Source organism: Oncorhynchus masou, unplaced genomic scaffold, assembly GCF_036934945.1.
Source record: "Oncorhynchus masou masou isolate Uvic2021 unplaced genomic scaffold, UVic_Omas_1.1 unplaced_scaffold_2112, whole genome shotgun sequence".
Lineage (NCBI taxonomy): Eukaryota > Metazoa > Chordata > Actinopteri > Salmoniformes > Salmonidae > Oncorhynchus > Oncorhynchus masou.
In genome coordinates this window covers 21,520-45,000 of record NW_027008591.1, presented here as the reverse complement: position 1 = coordinate 45,000, position 23,481 = coordinate 21,520, and the positions used below count along the sequence as shown (strand labels likewise).

General features: G+C 43.5%; 1 pseudogene; it reads left to right on the top strand.

The window, feature by feature from the left end:
* Positions 1-280: 280 nt before the first annotated feature.
* On the top strand, positions 281-23,290 carry LOC135532921 (FERM domain-containing protein 7-like; annotated as a pseudogene).
* Positions 23,291-23,481: the final 191 nt, after the last annotated feature.

Genomic DNA, 23,481 nt, shown 5'->3' with positions numbered 1-23,481 from the left:
CAGGATAGTGTGTGGGTTAACGCCAGCTGCCTTTACCAGACCCAGATCCATTTCTATAGGCTGCTGCTGCCTCACCGGTTGAGGTTTCAAACGCACAGAGCAGACAGAGGAGTGCGTAAATCGCGTCTTCATTTTGGAGACACGGTGGCATTTGGCAACTGGGAATTGAGGATTCTACTGCTACACAGGAATTTTCCATATCGTTTACGTATTATTTTTGTTGTTGTTTTTTTGTTGTAAAGGTGTTTGGATTGGACCGGAACCAGAGAGAGAGAGAGAGATGGGGGACCGGCGCGGGAAGTTCCTCTCTCCCCGCGTCTCCAAGGGAACACTGCAGCTCCGCGTGATCTTTCTGGACAACAGCGAGCGCGTGTTTGAGGTCGAGGTAAATCAAAACAGTTATATCAATTATATGATTGTTTACACGTTTCTGTAGAAAGACAACAGTCCAAGTGCCTGTAGCCTATGATTTGACTAGAAGATTATACCACTTTGCTGAAGCAATTACCAGAAACATATGGCACATAACACACCTATCTATTTAGTCTACAAAACGTCATACTCATAACCCATGGCAAGGTGGAAAGATGTATAGTGATGTGTGTGTATGTGTGTAGGGAGGGGGGATGGGTCGTTTGCTCGCGGTGTTGTCCTTGTAAAGTAGACTTTATTCCTCGTCCCATTATCTGCATGCATGCTTCCTCTGTCAGAGCGCGCTGGTTACCGGGGCCTCACGGGCATTTACTGCAGGGATGGAGGGATGGAGGGATGGAGAGTGAAACGGAAAAGAAAGGAGAAAGACCCCTTGCTGTGTGTTTTGACTAGGATGTCAATAGGGGGGGGCATAAAGAGAGACAGAGACAGACACAGAGACCGAGAGATAAAATAGAGAGTGAGAGAGATAGACAGAGATGGAGAGATAAAATAGAGAGAGAGAGAGAGAGAGAGAGAGAGAGAGAGAGAGAGAGAGAGAGAGAGACGGAGAGATAAAATAGAGAGAGAGAGAGAGAAAGAGAGATGTGAATAGCCTTGAGGATAGTGGTATATTTGTGTGTTGAGAAGGAGAGGGTGAGTAGTACCATATTCTTCCAGTGAGTTTGAGTTGAGTAACCAGCCTCTCTGCCCCCAGGTTGAAATAACTATTAGCGGCCTGGACACAGAGAGAGACGGAAAGGGTGGATGGTGGATGGACGATATAAAGACGATATACATGTAACTAGAGATGAGAGTTTGTGTGTTCAGCACCATACCCACTACACTCCCCCTCTCCCTCTCTCTGGCCAGCTGACGGCTCTAATCGGTAGTGTGATAGCCTAGTTGTTGAGAGTATTGTAAGGGTGGACGTTAAACGTTGTTGATGACCGTTTACGGGACGGTTCTCTTCGCGCCTCGCTGTCCTGTAATGACACAATAATGAGCGGATGCAGGCGCGCCCCGTCGTGTCAACAGGCCTAAAAACCAGGTTCGGTTGTGTCACAGTGCAAGAGAAGGAGTCACTCTCACGCCTCTGTCATCTCCTCCGCCAGCGGCACCGGTAATTAACGACCGTGTGAGTCAGACCGAGCGGAGAGGACACAGCGCGTGACAGAACCGAGAACTCCCCTAAACAGTTGGGGAAAACGGATCCCAAAACAGAGACACTGTATTTTATCTACGTACATGGCTAGAGGGTAGCAGGTATCCCAGGTGTTAGAGCATTGGACTAGTAACCGGAAGGTTGCTGGATCGATTCCCCGAGCTGTCAAGGTAACAATCTATCGTTCTGCCCCTGAACAAGGCAGTTAACCCACTGTTCCCCGGTAGGCTGTCATTGTAAATAAGAATTTGTTCTGAACTGACTTGCCCGGTTAAATAAAGAGAACGATAATGATGAAGGATACGAAAAATACATATATATTGTACATTAGTTTAATATAGCCTAATAAATATATTTTAGGCTTATTTTTGAATTGTTACATTTCATATAAAAGTTGTGGTAAAAACAAATATAGTAGAATGCACTAAACGTGTTTATTATGTGACAAACCTGTGAATAATTTATTCTAGAAAACATTGACATTATGTCTCTCGTTCGAATTCCATGGTCAGCTCCCTCAATGGGTCCCTCATCTAGCCATGCCAGCCTATAACACTACATTTAGATGTTGCCTTTCTTTAACCAGGTAAATCATTGAGAAAACATTCTCCCGTACAATACCGACCTTACCAAGATAAATCAAGCAAGCAATACACCGAAAAGCAAAATCTCTTAAAACAACAAACAAGATATTCATTCTCTTATCTCAATCTTGATTTTTGTTTTTTTAACCTTGTTGGTAACTGATGACTTCGGGTCTCTTCCTGTCTCTCCCCCACAGCAAAGGATCCTGGGATGTGACTTCTTCAACAAGGTGTGTGGACACCTCAAGCTATTGGAGAGAGAATACTTTGGACTGGAGTTCAGACATCACACTGGTAGTTATGTAAGTTATAGACATCACCCTGGTAGTTATAGCCATCACACTGGTAGTTATAGACATCACACTGGTAGTTATAGACATCACACTGGTAGTTATAGACATCACACTGGTAGTTATAGACATCACACTGGTAGTTATAGACATCACACTGGTAGTTATAGACATGACACTGGGAGTTATAGACATGACACTGGTAGTTATAGACATCACACTGGTAGTTATAGACATGACAGTTATAGACATCACACTGGTAATTATAGACATCACACTGGTAGTTATAGACATGGTAGTTATAGACATCACACTGGTAGTTATAGACATCACACTGGTAGTTATAGACATCACACTGGTAGTTATAGACATGACACTGGGAGTTATAGACATGACACTGGTAGTTATAGACATCACACTGGTAGTTATAGACATGACACTGGTAGTTATAGACATCACACTGGTAGTTATAGACATCACACTGGTAGTTATAGACATGACACTGGTAGTTATAGACATCACACTGGTAGTTATAGACATGACAGTTATAGACATCACACTGGTAGTTATAGACATCACACTGGTAGTTATAGACATGACACTGGTAGTTATAGACATCACACTGGTAGTTATAGACATCACACTGGTAGTTATAGACATCACACTGTTAGTTATAGACATCACACTGGTAGTTATAGACATGGTAGTTATAGACATCACACTGGTAGTTATAGACATCACACTGGTAGTTATAGACATGACACTGGTAGTTATAGACATGACACTGGTAGTTATAGATATCACACTGGTAGTTATAGACATGGTAGTTATAGACATCACACTGGTAGTTATAGACATCACACTGGTAGTTATAGACATCACACTGGTAGTTATAGACATCACACTGGTAGTTATAGACATCACACTGGTAGTTATAGACATGGTAGTTATAGACATCACACTGGTAGTTATATACATCACACTGGTAGTTATAGACATCACACTGGTAGTTATAGACATGACACTGGTAGTTATAGACATCACACTGGTAGTTATAGACATCACACTGGTAGTTATAGACATCACACTGGTAGTTATAGACATCACACTGGTAGTTATAGACATCACACTGGTAGTTATAGACATCACACTGGTAGTTATAGACATCACACTGGTAGTTATAGACATGGTAGTTATAGACATCACACTGGTAGTTATATACATCACACTGGTAGTTATAGACATGGTAGTTATAGACATCACACTGGTAGTTATAGACATCACACTGGTAGTTATAGACATCACACTGGTAGTTATAGACATCACACTGGTAGTTATAGACATCACACTGGTAGTTATAGACATCACACTGGTAGTTATAGGCATCACACTGGTAATTATAGACATCACACTGGTAGTTATAGACATCACACTGGTAGTTATAGACATCACACTGGTAGTTATAGACATCACACTGGTAGTTATAGACATGACAGTTATAGACCTTACACTGGTAGTTATAGACATGGTAGTTATAGACATCACACTGGTACTGGATGTCAGAAGGTGAATTCACCAATTTGTAAGTCGCTCTGGATAAGAGCGTCTGCTAAATGACTTAAATGTAAATGTAAATGTAGTTATAGACATCACACTGGTAGTTATAGACATCACACTGGTAGTTATAGACATGACACTGGTAGTTATAGACATGACACTGGTAGTTATAGACATCACACTGGTAGTTATAGACATCACACTGGTAGTTATAGACATGACACTGGTAGTTATAGACATCACACAGGTAGTTATAGACATCACACTGGTAGTTATAGACATCACACTGGTAGTTATAGACATCACACTGGTAGTTATATACATGACACTGGTAGTTATAGACATGACACTGGTAGTTATAGACATCACACTGGTAGGTATAGACATGACAGTTATATACATCACACTGGTAGTTATAGACATCACACTGGTAGTTATAGACATCACACTGGTAGTTATAGACATCACACTGGTAGTTATAGACATGACACTGGTAGTTATAGACATGACACTGGTAGTTATAGACATCACACTGGTAGTTATAGACATCACACTGGTAGTTATAGACATGACACTGGTAGTTATAGACATCACACTGGTAGTTATAGACATCACACTGGTAGTTATAGACATCACACTGGTAGTTATAGACATGACACTGGTAGTTATAGACATGACACTGGTAGTTATAGACATCACACTGGTAGTTATAGACATCACTGGTAGTTATAGACATGGTAGTTATAGACATCACACTGGTAGTTATAGACATCACACTGGTAGTTATAGACATCACACTGGTAGTTATAGACATGACACTGGTAGTTATAGACATCACACTGGTAGTTATAGACATCACACTGGTAGTTATAGACATCACACTGGTAGTTATAGACATCACACTGGTAGTTATAGACATCACACTGCTAGTTCTAGACATCACACTGGTAGTTCTAGACATCACACTGGTAGTTATGTAAGTTATAGACATGACACTGGTAGTTATAGACATGACACTGGTAGTTATAGACATCACACTGGTAGTTATAGACATCACACTGGTAGTTATAGACATGACACTGGTAGTTATAGACATCACACTGGTAGTTATAGACATGACACTGGTAGTTATAGACATCACACTGGTAGTTATAGACATCACACTGGTAGTTATAGACATCACACTGGTAGTTATAGACATGACACTGGTAGTTATAGACATGACACTGGTAGTTATAGACATCACACTGGTAGTTCTAGACTTCACACTGGTAGTTCTAGACATCACACTGGTAGTTATGTAAGTTATAGACATGACACTGGTAGTTATAGACATGACACTGGTAGTTATAGACATGACACTGGTAGTTATAGACATCACACTGGTAGTTATAGACATCACACTGGTAGTTATAGACATCACACTGGTAGTTATAGACATCACACTGGTAGTTATAGACATCACACTGGTAGTTATATACATCACACTGGTAGTTCTAGACATCACACTGGTAGTTCTAGACATCACACTGGTAGTTATGTAAGTTATAGACATGACACTGGTAGTTATAGACATGACACTGGTAGTTATAGACATCACACTGGTAGTTATAGACATGACACTGGTAGTTATAGACATCACACTGGTAGTTATAGACATCACACTGGTAGTTATAGACATGGTAGTTATAGACATCACACTGGTAGTTATAGACATCACACTGGTAGTTATAGACATCACACTGGTAGTTATAGACATGACACTGGTAGTTATAGACATCACACTGGTAGTTATAGACATCACACTGGTAGTTATAGACATCACACTGGTAGTTATAGACATCACACTGGTAGTTATAGACATCACACTGGTAGTTATAGACATCACACTGGTAGTTCTAGACATCACACTGGTAGTTCTAGACATCACACTGGTAGTTATGTAAGTTATAGACATGACACTGGTAGTTATAGACATGACACTGGTAGTTATAGACATCACACTGGTAGTTATAGACATCACACTGGTAGTTATAGACATGACACTGGTAGTTATAGACATCACACTGGTAGTTATAGACATGACACTGGTAGTTATAGACATCACACTGGTAGTTATAGACATCACACTGGTAGTTATAGACATCACACTGGTAGTTATAGACATGACACTGGTAGTTATAGACATGACACTGGTAGTTATAGACATCACACTGGTAGTTCTAGACTTCACACTGGTAGTTCTAGACATCACACTGGTAGTTATGTAAGTTATAGACATGACACTGGTAGTTATAGACATGACACTGGTAGTTATAGACATGACACTGGTAGTTATAGACATGACACTGGTAGTTATAGACATCACACTGGTAGTTATAGACATCACACTGGTAGTTATAGACATCACACTGGTAGTTATAGACATCACACTGGTAGTTATATACATCACACTGGTAGTTCTAGACATCACACTGGTAGTTCTAGACATCACACTGGTAGTTATGTAAGTTATAGACATGACACTGGTAGTTATAGACATGACACTGGTAGTTATAGACATCACACTGGTAGTTATAGACATCACACTGGTAGTTATAGACATGACACTGGTAGTTATAGACATCACACTGGTAGTTATAGACATGACACTGGTAGTTATAGACATCACACTGGTAGTTATAGACATCACACTGGTAGTTATAGACATCACACTGGTAGTTATAGACATGACACTGGTAGTTATAGACATCACACTGGTAGTTATAGACATGACACTGGTAGTTATAGACATCACACTGGTAGTTATAGACATCACACTGGTAGTTATAGACATCACACTGGTAGTTATAGACATGACACTGGTAGTTATAGACATCACACTGGTAGTTATAGACATGACAGTTATAGACCTCACACTGGTAGTTATAGACATCACACTGGTAGTTATAGACATGGTAGTTATAGACATCACACTGGTAGTTATAGACATCACACTGGTAGTTATAGACATCACACTGGTAGTTAAAGACATGACACTGGTGGTTATAGACATGACACTGGTAGTTATAGACATGACACTGGTAGTTATAGACATGACACTGGTAGTTATAGACATGACACTGGTAGTTATAGACATGACACTGGTAGTTATAGACATCACACTGGTAGTTATAGACATCACACTGGTAGTTATAGACATGACACTGGTAGTTATAGACATCACACTGGTAGTTATATACATCACACTGGTAGTTCTAGACATCACACTGGTAGTTCTAGACATCACACTGGTAGTTATGTAAGTTATAGACATGACACTGGTAGTTATAGACATGACACTGGTAGTTATAGACATCACACTGGTAGTTATAGACATCACACTGGTAGTTATAGACATGACACTGGTAGTTATAGACATCACACTGGTAGTTATAGACATGACACTGGTAGTTATAGACATCACACTGGTAGTTATAGACATCACACTGGTAGTTATAGACATCACACTGGTAGTTATAGACATGACACTGGTAGTTATAGACATCACACTGGTAGTTATAGACATGACACTGGTAGTTATAGACATCACACTGGTAGTTATAGACATCACACTGGTAGTTATAGACATCACACTGGTAGTTATAGACATGACACTGGTAGTTATAGACATCACACTGGTAGTTATAGACATGACAGTTATAGACCTCACACTGGTAGTTATAGACATCACACTGGTAGTTATAGACATGGTAGTTATAGACATCACACTGGTAGTTATAGACATCACACTGGTAGTTATAGACATCACACTGGTAGTTAAAGACATGACACTGGTGGTTATAGACATGACACTGGTAGTTATAGACATGACACTGGTAGTTATAGACATGACACTGGTAGTTATAGACATGACACTGGTAGTTATAGACATCACACTGGTAGTTATAGACATCACACTGGTAGTTATGTAAGTTATAGACATCACACTGGTAGTTATAGACATCACACAGGTAGTTATAGACATCACACTGGTAGTTATAGACATCACACTGGTAGTTATAGACATCACACTGGTAGTTATAGACATCACACTGGTGGTTATAGACATCACACTGGTAGTTATAGACATCACACTGGTAGTTATAGACATCACACTGCTAGTTATATACATCACACTGGTAGTTATAGACATCACACTGGTAGTTATAGACATCACACTGGTAGTTATAGACATCACACTGGTAGTTATAGACATCACACTGGTAGTTATAGACATCACACTGGTAGTTATAGACATCACACTGGTAGTTATAGACATCACACTGGTAGTTATAGACATCACACTGGTAGTTATAGACATCACACTGGTAGTTATAGACATGACATTGGTAGTTATAGACATCACACTGGTAGTTCTAGACATCACACTGGTAGTTATAGACATGACATTGGTAGTTATAGACATCACACTGGTAGTTCTAGACATGACGCTGGTAGTTATAGACATCACACTGGTAGTTATAGACATCACACTGGTAGTTCTAGACATGACGCTGGTAGTTATAGACATCACACTGGTAGTTCTAGACATGACACTGGTAGTTATAGACATCACACTGGTAGTTATAGACATCACACTGGTAGTTATAGACATCACACTGGTAGTTATAGACATCACACTGGTAGTTATAGACATCACACTGGTAGTTATAGACATCACACTGGTAGTTATAGACATGGTAGTTATAGACATGGTAGTTATAGACATCACACTGGTAGTTATAGACATCACACTGGTAGTTATAGACATCACACTGGTAGTTATAGACATCACACTGGTAGTTATAGACATCACACTGACAGGTATTGTCAGCGACTCCAGTCACCCCAGTCATAGACTCCTCCCTCTGCTACCGCACGGCAAGTGATACCGGAGCGCCAAGTCTTGGTCCAAGAGGCTCTTTAAAAGCCATCATTTATTTATCTGTTATTTTACCAGGTAAGTTGACTGAGAACACGTTCTCATTTGCAGCAACATCCTGGGGAATAGTTACAGGAATAGTTACAGGGGAGAGGAGGGGGATGAATGAGCCAATTGTAAACTGGGGATTATTAGGTGACCGTGATGGTTTGAGGGCCAGATTGGTAATTTAGCCAGGACACCAGGGGTTAACACCCCTACTCTGACGATAAGCGCCATGGGATCTTTAATGACCACAGAGAGTCAGGATAACCGTTTAACGTCCCATCCCGAAAGACGGAACCCTACACAGGGCAATGTCCCCAATCACTGCCCTGGGGGATTGGGATATTTTTAGACCAGAGGAAAGAGTGCTTCCTACTGGCCCTCCATCACCAGCAAGGATCTGGTCTCCCATCCAGGAACTGACCAGAACCAACCCTGCTGAGGTTCAGAAACAAGCCAGCAGTCGTATGCAGGGTGGTATAAGACTGTTGAACAAAAATCAAATGGCAGAAATATTTACCCGCTGTTTATAGTCACTTTACCCTTACCTACATGTACCGGTACCCCCTGTATATAGCCTCCACATTGACTCTGTACCGTAATACCCTGTATATAGCCTCCACATTGACTCTGTACCGTAACACCCTGTATATAGTCTCCACATTGACTCTGTACCGTAACACCCTGTATATAGCCTCCACATTGACTCTGTACCGTAACACGCTGTATATAGTCTCCACATTGACTCTGTACCGTAATACCCTGTATATAGCCTCCACATTGACTCTGTACCGTAATACCCTGTATATAGTCTCAACATTGACTCTGTACCGTAATACCCTGTATATAGCCTCCACATTGACTCTGTACCATAATACCCTGTATATAGCCTCCACATTGACTCTGTACCGTAATACCCTGTATATAGTCTCCACATTGACTATGTACCGTAATACCCTGTATATAGCCTCCACATTGACTCTGTACCGTAATACACTGTATATAGCCTCCACATTGACTCTGTACCGTAATTCCCTGTATATAGCCTCCACATTGACTATGTACCGTAATACCCTGTATATAGCCTCCACATTGACTCTGTACCGTAATACACTGTATATAGCCTCCACATTGACTCTGTACCGGTAACACCCTGTATATAGCCTCCACATTGACTCTGTACCGGTACCACCTGTATATAGCCTACACATAGACTCTGTACCATAATACCCTGTATATAGCCTCCACATTGACTCTGTACTGTAACACCCTGAATATAGTCTCCACATTGACTCTGTACCGTAATACCCTGTATATAGCCTCCACATTGACTCTGTACCGTAATACCCTGTATATAGCCTCCACATTGACTCTGTACCGTAACACCCTGTATATAGTCTCCACATTGACTCTGTACCGTAACACCCTGTATATAGCCTCCACATTGACTCTGTACCGTAATACCCTGTATATAGTCTCCACATTGACTCTGTACCGTAATACGCTGTTTATAGTCTCCACATTTACTATGTACCGGTACCCCTGTATATGGCCTCCACATTGACTCTGTACCGGTACCCCCTGTATATAGCCTCCACATTGACTCTGTACCGGTACCCCCTGTATATAGCCTCCACATTGACTCTGTACCGGTACCCCTGTATATAGCCTCCACATTGACTCTGTACCGTAACACCCTGTATATAGCCTCCACATTGACTCTGTACCGGTACCACCTGTATTTAGCCTCCACATTGACTCTGTCCGGGTAACACCCTGTATATAGCCTCCACATTGACACAGCACCGGTACCCCCTGTATATAGCCTCCACATTGACTCTGTACCAGTACCCCCTGTATATAGCCTCCACATTGACTCTGTACCGGTACCCCCTGTAAATAGCCTCCACATTGACTCTGTACCGTAATACCCTGTATATATCCTCCACATTGACTCTGTACCGTAATACCCTGTATATATCCTCCACATTGACTCTGTACCGGTACCCCCTGTATATAGCCTCCACATTGACTCTGTACCCTAACACCCTGTATATAGCCTCCACATTGACTCTGTACCGTAATACCCTGTATATAGCCTCCACATTGACTCTGTACCGTAAAACCCTGTATATAGCCTCCACATTGACTCTGTACCGTAAAACCCTGTATATAGCCTCCACATTGACTCTGTACCGTAATACCCTGTATATAGCCTCCACATTGACTCTGTACCATAATACCCTGTATATAGCCTCCACATGGACTCTGTCACCTCCATATTGTTATTTTATTGTTTGACTTTTCATTTTATTTTTGACTTTAGTTTATTTATTTTCTTAACTCTTTTCATTGTAACTGTAATGTTGGTTAAGGGCTTGTAAGTAAGCATTTCTTGGAATGGTGTGATAAATCAAATTTGATATGAAAAAAATAATTATTTGATGTAAATTAAAGACATCGCTCTGACAGTTATGTTATACACATCACTCATAGCCTGGTTCCTCAAGAAGGTTCCTTTACTGGGTTCTGGCCTTACTTGGGAGTTTTTCCTAGCCACCGTGCTTCTACACCTGCATTGCTTGCTGTTGGGCGATTTTAGGCTGGGTTTCTGTACAGCACTTTGAGATATCAGCTGATGTAAGAAGGGATTTATAAATACATTTGATTGATTGATTTTGGAGGTTCTGTAAGTTATAGACATCACTTAACTACGAGACAGGTCAGTATAACCTACTAGACAGGTCAGTATAACCTACTAGACAGGTCAGTATAACCTGCTAGACAGGTCAGTATAACCTACTAGACAGGTGAGTATAACCTACTAGACAGGTGAGTATAACCTACTAGACAGGTCAGTATAACCTACTAGACAGGTCAGTATAACCTACTAGACAGGTCAGTATAACCTACTAGACAGGTCAGTATAACCTACTAGACAGGGAGGTCAGTATAACCTACTAGACAGGTCAGTATAACCTACTAGACAGGTCAGTATAACCTACTAGACTGGTCAGTATAACCTACTAGACAGGTCAGTATAACCTACTAGACAGGTCAGTATAACCTACTAGACAGGTCAGTATAACCTACTAGACAGGTCAGTATAACCTACTAGACAGGGAGGTCAGTATAACCTACTAGACAGGTCAGTATAACCTACTAGACAGTGAGGTCAGTATAACCTACTAGACAGGTCAGTATAACCTACTAGACAGGTCAGTATAACCTACTAGACAGGTCAGTATAACCTACTAGACAGGGAGGTCAGTATAACCTACTAGACAGGTCAGTATAACCTACTAGACAGTGAGGTCAGTATAACCTACTAGACAGGTCAGTATAACCTACTAGACAGGTCAGTATAACCTACTAGACAGGTCAGTATAACCTACTAGACAGGTCAGTATAACCTACTAGACAGGGAGGTCAGTATAACCTACTAGACAGGTCAGTATAACCTACTAGACAGGTCAGTATAACCTACTAGACAGGTCAGTATAACCTACTAGACAGGTCAGTATAACCTACTAGACAGGGAGGTCAGTATAACCTACTAGACAGGTCAGTATAACCTACTAGACAGGTCAGTATAACCTACTAGACAGGGAGGTCAGTATAACCTACTAGACAGGTCAGTATAACCTACTAGACAGGTCAGTATAACCTACTAGACTGGTCAGTATAACCTACTAGACAGTGAGGTCAGTATAACCTACTAGACAGGTCAGTATAACCTACTAGACAGGTCAGTATAACCTACTAGACAGGTCAGTATAACCTACTAGACAGGTCAGTATAACCTACTAGACAGGTCAGTATAACCTACTAGACAGGTCAGTATAACCTACTAGACAGGGAGGTCAGTATAACCTACTAGACAGGTCAGTATAACCTACTAGACAGGTCAGTATAACCTACTAGACAGGTCAGTATAACCTACTAGACAGGTCAGTATAACCTACTAGACAGGTCAGTATAACCTACTAGACAGGTCAGTATAACCTACTAGACAGGTCAGTATAACCTACTAGACAGGGTGGTCAGTATAACCTACTAGACAGGTCAGTATAACCTACTAGACAGGTCAGTATAACCTACTAGACAGGTCAGTATAACCTACTAGACAGGTCAGTATAACCTACTAGACAGGTCAATATAACCTACTAGACAGGTCAGTATAACCTACTAGACAGGTCAGTATAACCTACTAGACAGGTCAGTATAACCTACTAGACAGGTCAGTATAACCTACTAGACAGGTCGGTATAACCAGTGTGTTGGTTTGTAGTTCTGTCGTAATGTTTGTTTCTTCTTCCAGGTGTGGCTGGAACAGTTGAAACCTCTAGCCAGTCAGATAAAGAGTAAGTCTGTGTTTTGTCGCGTGTGAGTGATTAGTAACTGGGTGATAACGGTGTCTTGTTTAAGTTTTCATCCCTCTTTGGCATTTATCCTGTTTTGTTAGCTTACAACCTGGAATTAAAATTTATTTTTGGTGGGTTTGTGTCAATTGATTTACACAACAGGTCTACCACTTTGAAGATGCAAATTTTTTTAAATTTTGAAACAAACAACAAATAAGACAAAAATACAGAAAACTATTCACCCCCACAAAGTCAATTCTTTGTAGAGCCACCTTTTCCAGCAATTACAGCTGCAAGTCTCTTGGGGTATGTCTCTATAAGCTTGGCACATCTCGCTACTGGGATTGTTGCCCATTCTTCAAGGCAAAACTGCTCCAGCTCCTTCAAGTTGGATGGGTTCCGCTGGTGTACAGCAATCTTTAAGTCATACCACAGATTCTCAATTGGATTGAGTTCTGGGCTTTGACTAGGCCCTTACAAGACATTTAAATGTTTCTCCTAAAACCACTCAAGTGTTGCTTTAGCAGTGTGCCTCCCAGTGGCGAGATGTACCAAGATATTCTTTCCATTTTTTAATCATGGATTTATTGGTGCTCTGTGGGACATTCAAAGTTTCTGATATTTTTTTATAACCCAACCCTGATCTGTACTTCTCCACAACTTTGTCCCTGACCTGTTTGGAGAGCTCCTCGGTCTTCATGGTGCCGCTTGCTTGGTGGTGTTGCAGACTCTGGGGCCTTTCAGAACAGGTGTATATATACTGAGATCATGTGACAGATCATGTGACACTTAGATTGCACACAGGTGGACTTTATTTAACTAATTGTGTGACTTCTGAAGGTAATTGGTTGCACCAGATCTTATTTAGGGGCTTCATAGAAAAGGGGGTGAATACATAATACATATACACAACACTTTTCCTTTTTTTTAATATATCATTTTTTTTAAATAATTTTTGGAAACAAGTAATTTTTTTCATTTCACTTTCACCAATTTGGAATATTGTGTGTCCATTACATGGAATCCAAACAAAAATCTATTTAAATAACAGGTTGTAATGCAACAAAATAGGAAAAAACGTGAAGGGGGATGAATACTTTTGCAAGACACAGGTATAGTTATTTTCTTTGATTGTGGTTAACTTATCCCCCCTCCCCTTCTCCCTCCTTATCCCCCTCCTCCCCTTCTCTCTCCTTACCTCTCTCCCTCTCCGTCTCCATCTCTCAGACACCAGTGATCTGTTCTTCAGATTCATTGTCAAGTTCTTTCCTCCAGACCCAGGACAGCTGCAGAGAAGACTCACAAGGTGTGTGTTTTAGTGACGTGCCTTCCTCGGATACATTAGTCAGGGACCGTGTTTATACTAGCTCTGGATAAGAGCGTCTGCTAAATGACTTAAATGTAAATGTAAATGTATATTAGTAGAGGATCAATCACTAGTGCCGTCGTCAGGGACAGTGTTTATATTAGTAGAGGATCAATCACTGTGTATCTATCTATCTGACCCAGGTGTACAGTATATCTATCTGACCCAGGTGTACAGTATATCTATCTGACCCAGGTGTACAGTATATCTGTCTGACCCAGGTGTACAGTATGTATATCTGACCCAGGTGTACAGTATATCTATCTGACCCAGGTGTACAGTAGGTATATTTATCTGACCCAGGTGTACAGTAGGTATATCTATCTGACCCAGGTGTACAGTAGGTATATCTATCTGACCCAGGTGTACAGTAGGTATATTTATCTGACCCAGGTGTACAGTAGGTATATCTATCTGACCCAGGTGTACAGTATGTATATCTGACCCAGGTGTACAGTATATCTATCTGACCCAGGTGTACAGTAGGTATATTTATCTGACCCAGGTGTACAGTAGGTATATCTATCTGACCCAGGTGTACAGTATGTATATCTGACCCAGGTGTACAGGAGGTATATCTGACCCAGGTGTACAGGAGGTATATCTATCTGACCCAGGTGTACAGTATGTATATCTGACCCAGGTGTACAGGAGGTATATCTGACCCAGGTGTACAGGAGGTATATCTGTCTGACCCAGGTGTACAGTATGTATATCTGACCCAGGTGTACAGTATATCTATCTGACCCAGGTGTACAGGAGGTATATCTGTCTGACCCAGGTGTACAGTATGTATATCTGACCCAGGTGTACAGGAGGTATATCTGTCTGACCCAGGTGTACAGTATGTATATCTGACCCAGGTGTACAGGAGGTATATCTATCTGACCCAGGTGTACAGTATGTATATCTATCTGACCCAGGTGTACAGTATATCTATCTGACCCAGGTATACAGTAGGTATATCTGACCCAGGTATACAGTAGGTATATCTGACCCAGGTGTCTTCTCTCTACCAGGTATCTGTTTTCTCTGTAATGACAACAGTTCTGTGTGTGTAACCTCTCTCTCCTCTCCTCTGTTCCAGGTATCTGTTTTCTCTCCAGATAAAGCAGGACCTCTCTACAGGCAGTCTTACCTGTAATGACAACAGCGCCGCCCTGCTGGTCTCCCATATACTGCAGTGTGAGTCAAGCCCAATCCAATAAACACCTGGGTTGTGTTCACGAGAAAGGAAACAGAAGCCAATGTGGCGGAGACAGGCAGGGAACTTGTCGAATAAGATTTTTTTTCTTCTGTCATACAATTTATACTTTTTTTTTTAAAAACGTTTTGCTATTGTCAAGACATATATATACAACCTTGCCATTCACTTTCTTATTACATTTATTCCTGACCGTGGATAATAGCCATAACTCACTCGTCAAAGTTAACCTACCTGAAATGACTTACTTACTTGCTGTGTGTGTGCGTTTGTGTTTGTACATTCGTTGTTTACCTTTGTGTGTGTTGTATGTGTGTATGTGTGCATGTGTTCGTCCATGCTTGAGGCATGCACGTGTGCTTCCGTTCGTGCACGTGTGCTTCCGTTCGTGCACGTGTGCTTCCGTTCGTGCACGTGTGCTTCCGTTCGTGCACGTGTGTGTATTGTACAGCAGAGCTGGGAGACTACAAGGAGGAGTTGGACATCCACCATCTAGAGATGAGAAGATACGTCCCTAACCAGGAATACCTGGACCACAAGATTATGAAGTTCCACAGGAAACACAGGTTAGCACTTTAGCATTAGCACCTACTGTCACTGTCATAGAGATCCTATGGTCCCTGTGGGAAGCACTTCCCTAGCATTAGCATCTACTGTCACTGTCATAGAGATCCTATGGTCCCTGTGGAAGCACTTCCTTAGCATTAGCATCTACTATCACTGCCAGCGAGATACTATGGTCCATGTGGAAGCACTTCCTTAGCATTAGCATCTACTGTCACTGCCAGCGAGATACTATGGTCCATGTGGAAGCACTTCCTTAGCATTAGCATCTACTGTCACTGCCAGCGAGATACTATGGTCCATGTGGAAGCACTTCCTTAGCATTAGCATCTACTGTCACTGCCATCGAGATCCTATGGTCCCTGTGGAGGCACTTCCTTAGCATCAGAATATATAGTAATGTCACCATCTAGAGAACTGAAACAGTATGTTCACACACACACACACACACACACACACACACACACACACACACACACACACACACACACACACACACACACACACACACACACACACACACACACACACACACAGCCTTGTTTAACTAAACTTCTTGGGACACACAATTCAGTCCCATTCAACCCTACTGTAAAACACACTGATTGATTATCTGATTGCCTGATTGGTTGATTGTTCCAGGGGTCACTCTCCTGCGGACTCAGACGTCCATCTGTTGGAGGTTGCTAGGAAACTGGACATGTACGGTATCCGCCCCCACCCTGCCCACGATGGCGAGGGCATAAGACTCAACCTGGCTGTCACACACTCTGGGGTACTGGTGTTCCAGGTACCCCCACACACACACACACACACACACACACACACACACACACACACACACACACACAACCTTGTATAATTACCCTTCTTGGGACACACAATTCAGTCCCATTCAACCCTACTGTAAAACCATGAACCTGAAAAACCTAACCCTAATCATAACCCTAAAACGGACCCTAGCTTTTCACTCTAAACCTGATTCTAACCTTAAACCCCATATAAATACTATTTGACTTTACTGTTTACTATTACATTTACATTTTGTGGTATGTCCACACATGTCCACACTCTGACCAATCTCCTGTCTCCTCTGGTCTCCAGGGCAACACGAAGATCAACACATTCAGCTGGGCCAAGGTCCGTAAACTGAGCTTCAAGAGGAAACACTTCCTCATCAAACTACACGACCAAATAGGGGTGAGACTCCGAATACCCAACCATATTCACTTCCTCATCAAACGACATGACCAAATAAGGGGTGAGACTCCTAATACCTAATCATATTCACTTCCTCATCAAACGACATGACCAAATAAGGGGTGAGACTCCTAATACCCAATCATATTCACTTCCTCATCAAACGACATGACCAAATAAGGGGTGAGACTCCTAATACCCAATCATATTCACTTCCTCATCAAACTACATGACCAAATAAGGGGTGAGACTCCTAATACCCAATCATATTCACTTCCTCATCAAACTACATGACCAAATAAGGAGTGAGACTCCTAATACCCAATCATATTCACTTCCTCATCAAACTACATGACCAAATAAGGGGTGAGACTCCTAATACGCAAGCCTGTTCTATTCAACTTTGTAAGACTGTTTCATTTAATATAATTCCTCTGCCCTCCGAAGTGTATTTACATATCTCACATTTTCAGGAAGTAATAACAGTGTTTTTAAGGAAATTTCAAGAGAGGATACATTTTAGTGTGTACAACTTCTTTAAAGTAGACAACTTCTTAACCCCCAAAAAAACATATTTACCTGTATTCACCACGCGTGTGCCCACCAGCCGTCCCGTAAGGACACGGTAGAGTTTGCGATGGCGAGTCGGGACGTTTCTAAGTCTTTCTGGAAGAGCTGCGTTGAGTACCATGCCTTCTTCAGACTGGCCACAGAGCCCCGGGCACGCAGCAAGACTCTGCTGTCCAGCAAGGGATCCAGCTTCAGATACAGGTACGTACACACATACAGACACGCTGGGTACAGACACGCTGGGTACAGACACACTGGGTACAGACACACATACAGACACACTGGGTACAGACACGCTGGGTACAGACACGCTGGGCACAGACACACTGGGTACAGACACACTGGGTACAGACACGCTGGGTACAGACACACATACAGACACACTGGGTACAGACACACTGGGTACAGACACGCTGGGCACAGACACACTGGGCACAGACACACTGGGTACAGACACGCTGGGTACAGGCACGCTGGGCACAGACACGCTGGGTACAGACACGCTGGGTACAGACACGCTGGGTACAGACACGCTGGGTACAGACACACTGGGTACAGACACACTGGGTACAGACACACATACAGACACGCTGGGTACAGACACACATACAGACACACTGGGTACAGACACACTGGGTACAGACACACATACAGACACGCTGGGTGCAGACACACTGGGTACAGACACACTGGGTACAGACACACATACAGACACACTGGGTACAGACACACTGGGTACAGACACACATACAGACACGCTGGGTGCAGACACACTGGGTACAGACACACTGGGTACAGACACACATACAGACACGCTGGGTACAGACACACATACAGACACACTGGGTACAGACACGCTGGGCACAGACACACTGGGCACAGACACACTGGGTACAGACACGCTGGGCACAGACACGCTGGGCACAGACACACTAGGTACAGACACGCTGGGTACAGACACGCTGGGTACAGACACACTGGGTACAGACACGCTGGGTACAGACACACTGGGTACAGACACGCTGGGTACAGACACACTGGGTACAGACACACATACAGACACGCTGGGTACAGACACACATACAGACACACTGGGTACAGACACACATACAGACACGCTGGGTACAGACACGCTGGGTACAGACACACATACAGACACACTGGGTACAGACACGCATACAGACACGCTGGGTGCAGACACACTGGGTACAGACACACGTACAGACACGCTGGGTACAGACACACTGGGTACAGACACACTGGGTACAGACACACATACAGACACGCTGGGTACAGACACGCATACAGACACACTGGGTACAGACACACTGGGTACAGACACGCTGGGTACAGACACGCTGGGTACAGACACACCTACAGACACACTGGGCACAGACACGCTGGGTACAGACACGCTGGGTACAGACACGCTGGGTGCAGACACACTGGGTACAGACACGCTGGGTACAGACACACTGGGTACAGACACACATACAGACACACTGGGTACAGACACGCATACAGACACACTGGGTACAGACACACTGGGTACAGACACGCTGGGTACAGACACGCTGGGTACAGACACACCTACAGACACACTGGGTACAGACACACTGGGTACACACACGCTGGGTACAGACACACATACAGACACACTGGGTACAGACACACTGGGTACAGACACGTTGGGTACAGACACGCTGGGTACAGACACGCTGGGTACAGACACACATACAGACACACTGGGTACAGACACGTTGGGTACAGACACGTTGGGTACAGACACACTGGGTACAGACACACCTACAGACACACTGGGTACAGACACGCTGGGTACAGACACGCTGGGTACAGACACACTGGGTACAGACACGCTGGGTACAGACACGCTGGGTACAGACACGCTGGGTACAGACACACATACAGACACACTGGGTACAGACACACTGGGCACAGACACACTGGGCACAGACACACTGGGTACAGACACGCTGGGCACAGACACACATACATGAAAGCCACACACTGTGTGTTCAGGTGATTGATACTGAATGTGTTCTGTTTCAGTGGCAGGACCCAGAAACAGTTGATGGAGTATATGCCCACAGGGGAGAAAAACACAGACCGTTCGAAAGGTGGGAAGACAGTCAAATCAAATCACATTTTATTGGTCACATACACATGGTTAGCAGATGTTAATGCGAGTGTTGCGAAATGCTTGTGCTTCTAGTTCCGACAATGCAGTAATAACCAACAAGTAATCTAACTAACAATTCCAAAACTAATATCTCATACACAGTGTAAGGGGATAAAGAATATGTACATAAAGATATGAATGAGTGATGGTGCAGAGCAGCATATGCAAGATACAGTAGATGGTATCGAGTACAGTATATACATATGAGATGAGTATGTAAACAAAGTGGCATAGTTAAAGTGGCTAGTGATACATGTATTACATAAGGATGCAGTCGATGATATAGAGTACAGTATATACGTATGCATATGAGATGAATAATGTAGGGTAAGTAACATTATAGAAGGTAGCATTGTTTAAAGTGGCTAGTGATATATTTACAACATTTCCCATCAATTCCCATTATTGAAGTGGCTGGAGTTGAGTCAGTGTCAGTGTGTTGGCTGCAGCCACTCAATGTTAGTGGTGGCTGTTTAACAGTCTGATGGCCTTGAGATAGAAGCTGTTTTTCAGTCTCTCGGTCCCAGCTTTGATGCACCTGTACTGACCTAGCCTTCTGGATGATAGCTGGGTGAACAGGCAGTGGCTCGGGTGGTTGATGTCCTTGATGATCTTTATGGCCTTCCTGTAACATCGGGTGGTGTAGGTGTCCTGGAGGGCAGGTAGTTTGCCCCCGGTGATATGTTGTGCAGACCTCACTACCCTCTGGAGAGCCTTACGGTTGAGGGCGTAGCAGTTGCCGTACCAGGCGGTGATACAGCCCGCCAGGATGCTCTCGATTGTGCGTCTGTAGAAGTTTGTGAGTGTTTTTGGTGACAAGCCGAATTTCTTCAGCCTCCTGAGGTTGAAGAGGCGCTGCTGCGCCTTCTTCACGATGCTGTCTGTGTGAGTGGACCAATTTAGTTTGTCTGTGATGTGTATGCCGAGGAACTTAAAACTTACTACCCTCTCCACTACTGTTCCATCGATGTGGATAGGGGTGTGTGTGTGTATGTGGATAGGGGTGTGTGTGTGTGTGTGTGTGTGTTAAACCCTGTCTCTTTCTCCATTAGGTCAGAGTCCAGACAGTGTAGATCCTCCCCTGACCTCCTCACAGACGTCTCCAAACAGGTAAACTATAATAATGGGATGTATTATAGGTGGAGTTGGCCTGCCCTTATCTCCAGTCCACATTTGTTTTTCATATAATAATTGAGTGTGAACATACCACGGACAAAGACTGACATGTGCCGTTGAATGTCGATCCTGACCTCCCCTCTGAGTCTGTCTCCGGACCTTATTCTGTTAACAGTTAACGAGGTTAACTGCCTTGTTCAGGGGCAGAACTACAGATTTTGGGGATTCGATCCGGCAACCTTTTGGTCACAAGTCCAACACTCAAACTCTAACTACTACCTGCCGCTCCTATTTTCCATTTTTCATATACTTTTACTTGATATATATTTATTATGGGGGATGAATCATTCAAATTAATCTGAATATGGGGGGAGGAACTAACCTCTTTGGTCCTTTCAAAACCTGCTTCATGTAAAATATTTAGTGCTGTAGCTTGGGAAATAAATACATGTGATTCTGGATGACAACATGAAACAGTTTGTTTCCAACGAGGGTATCTTGGCGATACTGGTATCGCGGCAACCCTACCAATGTCAAATTCAATAATCCACATGAACATGTTTATCCACCTCTTGCTGTCTTTTTGTGTGTGTGTGTGTGTGTGTGTGTGTGTGTGTGCGCGCGCGCATCTCCAGCTCTACGAGCAGTCCCACTCGTTCCCGCGCCCCGGAAGCCACAGCGAAGAGGAAGTGGAAAGACAACAACAGGAAGTGGGAGGAGCTAACCCTAAACGCAGCCAATCAGCAGTCGAAGTGGTCTTCTCCACGGAACTGCAGCGGTCCCGCCTCCCACAAGCTTTCCACCAATCAACGGCCTCTCCTAAGCAAAGGTCCGCCTCTACATCGGTAGACATTGAGGAGAGGAGGGCAGGGGGGCAACGGCAGGGAGGGGTGGGGTATCACCATGGTAACAGCAGGGCCAGACTTCGGCCCAAACCCCAGCCTGCCTCCGACGCGCAGCAATTGGTCCTCCTATATCCCAATAACCCCGCCTACCAGTTCCATCCAGTCCTTCCAACATTCCCATTGGCCAGCTATCCGCACGGACATGCCTACTTTTTGGACGGTGCCGTAACCTCATTGGAGCGTCTCCCGCAGATGCAACGCTTAGACCACACCCTGTTGGAGGGGCTGACACACCCTTCTCTCTACACACGCTCTGATTCGTCTTCCCTGTCGCCACTCAGGCGGAATCTCCGCCCATCCGGGCTGGGATTGACCAGGGTCTACCACGGTGGGTTCTTGAGCGGAAACGCAGCCAGGAGTTTCGACGTCGGGAGAATAGAGGCGGGACATTACAGCGACGACTCCAACTTCCTGCCTGGACTTCCTCGTCGTGCCACCAGCCAACCGGACGTTAAGCTCCCCAGAGTAGTCCCCGCCTCCAACCCTGCCTCTGAGTTCCGTCCCTAGGTTACTACCCCCACCTATCACGTCACCAGACTCCACAAAGACCCTCCTACCTGCCTCTAAACTCCTCCCCCTTGCCAGACCGGCCCACCTCGCTGTGCGTTCTAGGGGGCTGGTGGAAGCTACAGTGATTCAGACCCAGAGGTAATCTACCCATACTACTGTCCAGTACCCCCGTTGGGTAAAGTGATACGGTCCAATGCTCTGGCTAGGATGAGGTTTTCCTCTGGGAGTTTACAACTGGAGGAGGAAGAGGGGGAAGAGGAGAGGTATAGCAGTGGGGGAGAGGGTACGCCTCGAATTACGAAACTGAGACTGTAGAATAGTGGTGTGTGGGTGTGTAGATCAACAGGTGTTGTGTGACGTGTGTGTGTGTGTGGTCAGGGTGACATTTGGTGTATTCAGGATGTTTTGTACATTGAAGAGATACTCCCCCCCCCAAAAAAAAAAAATGTTTAGTGTTGCGGTTAACAGACGTGTCTGTTTTGTACAACTTTACGTTTCTATTGAAG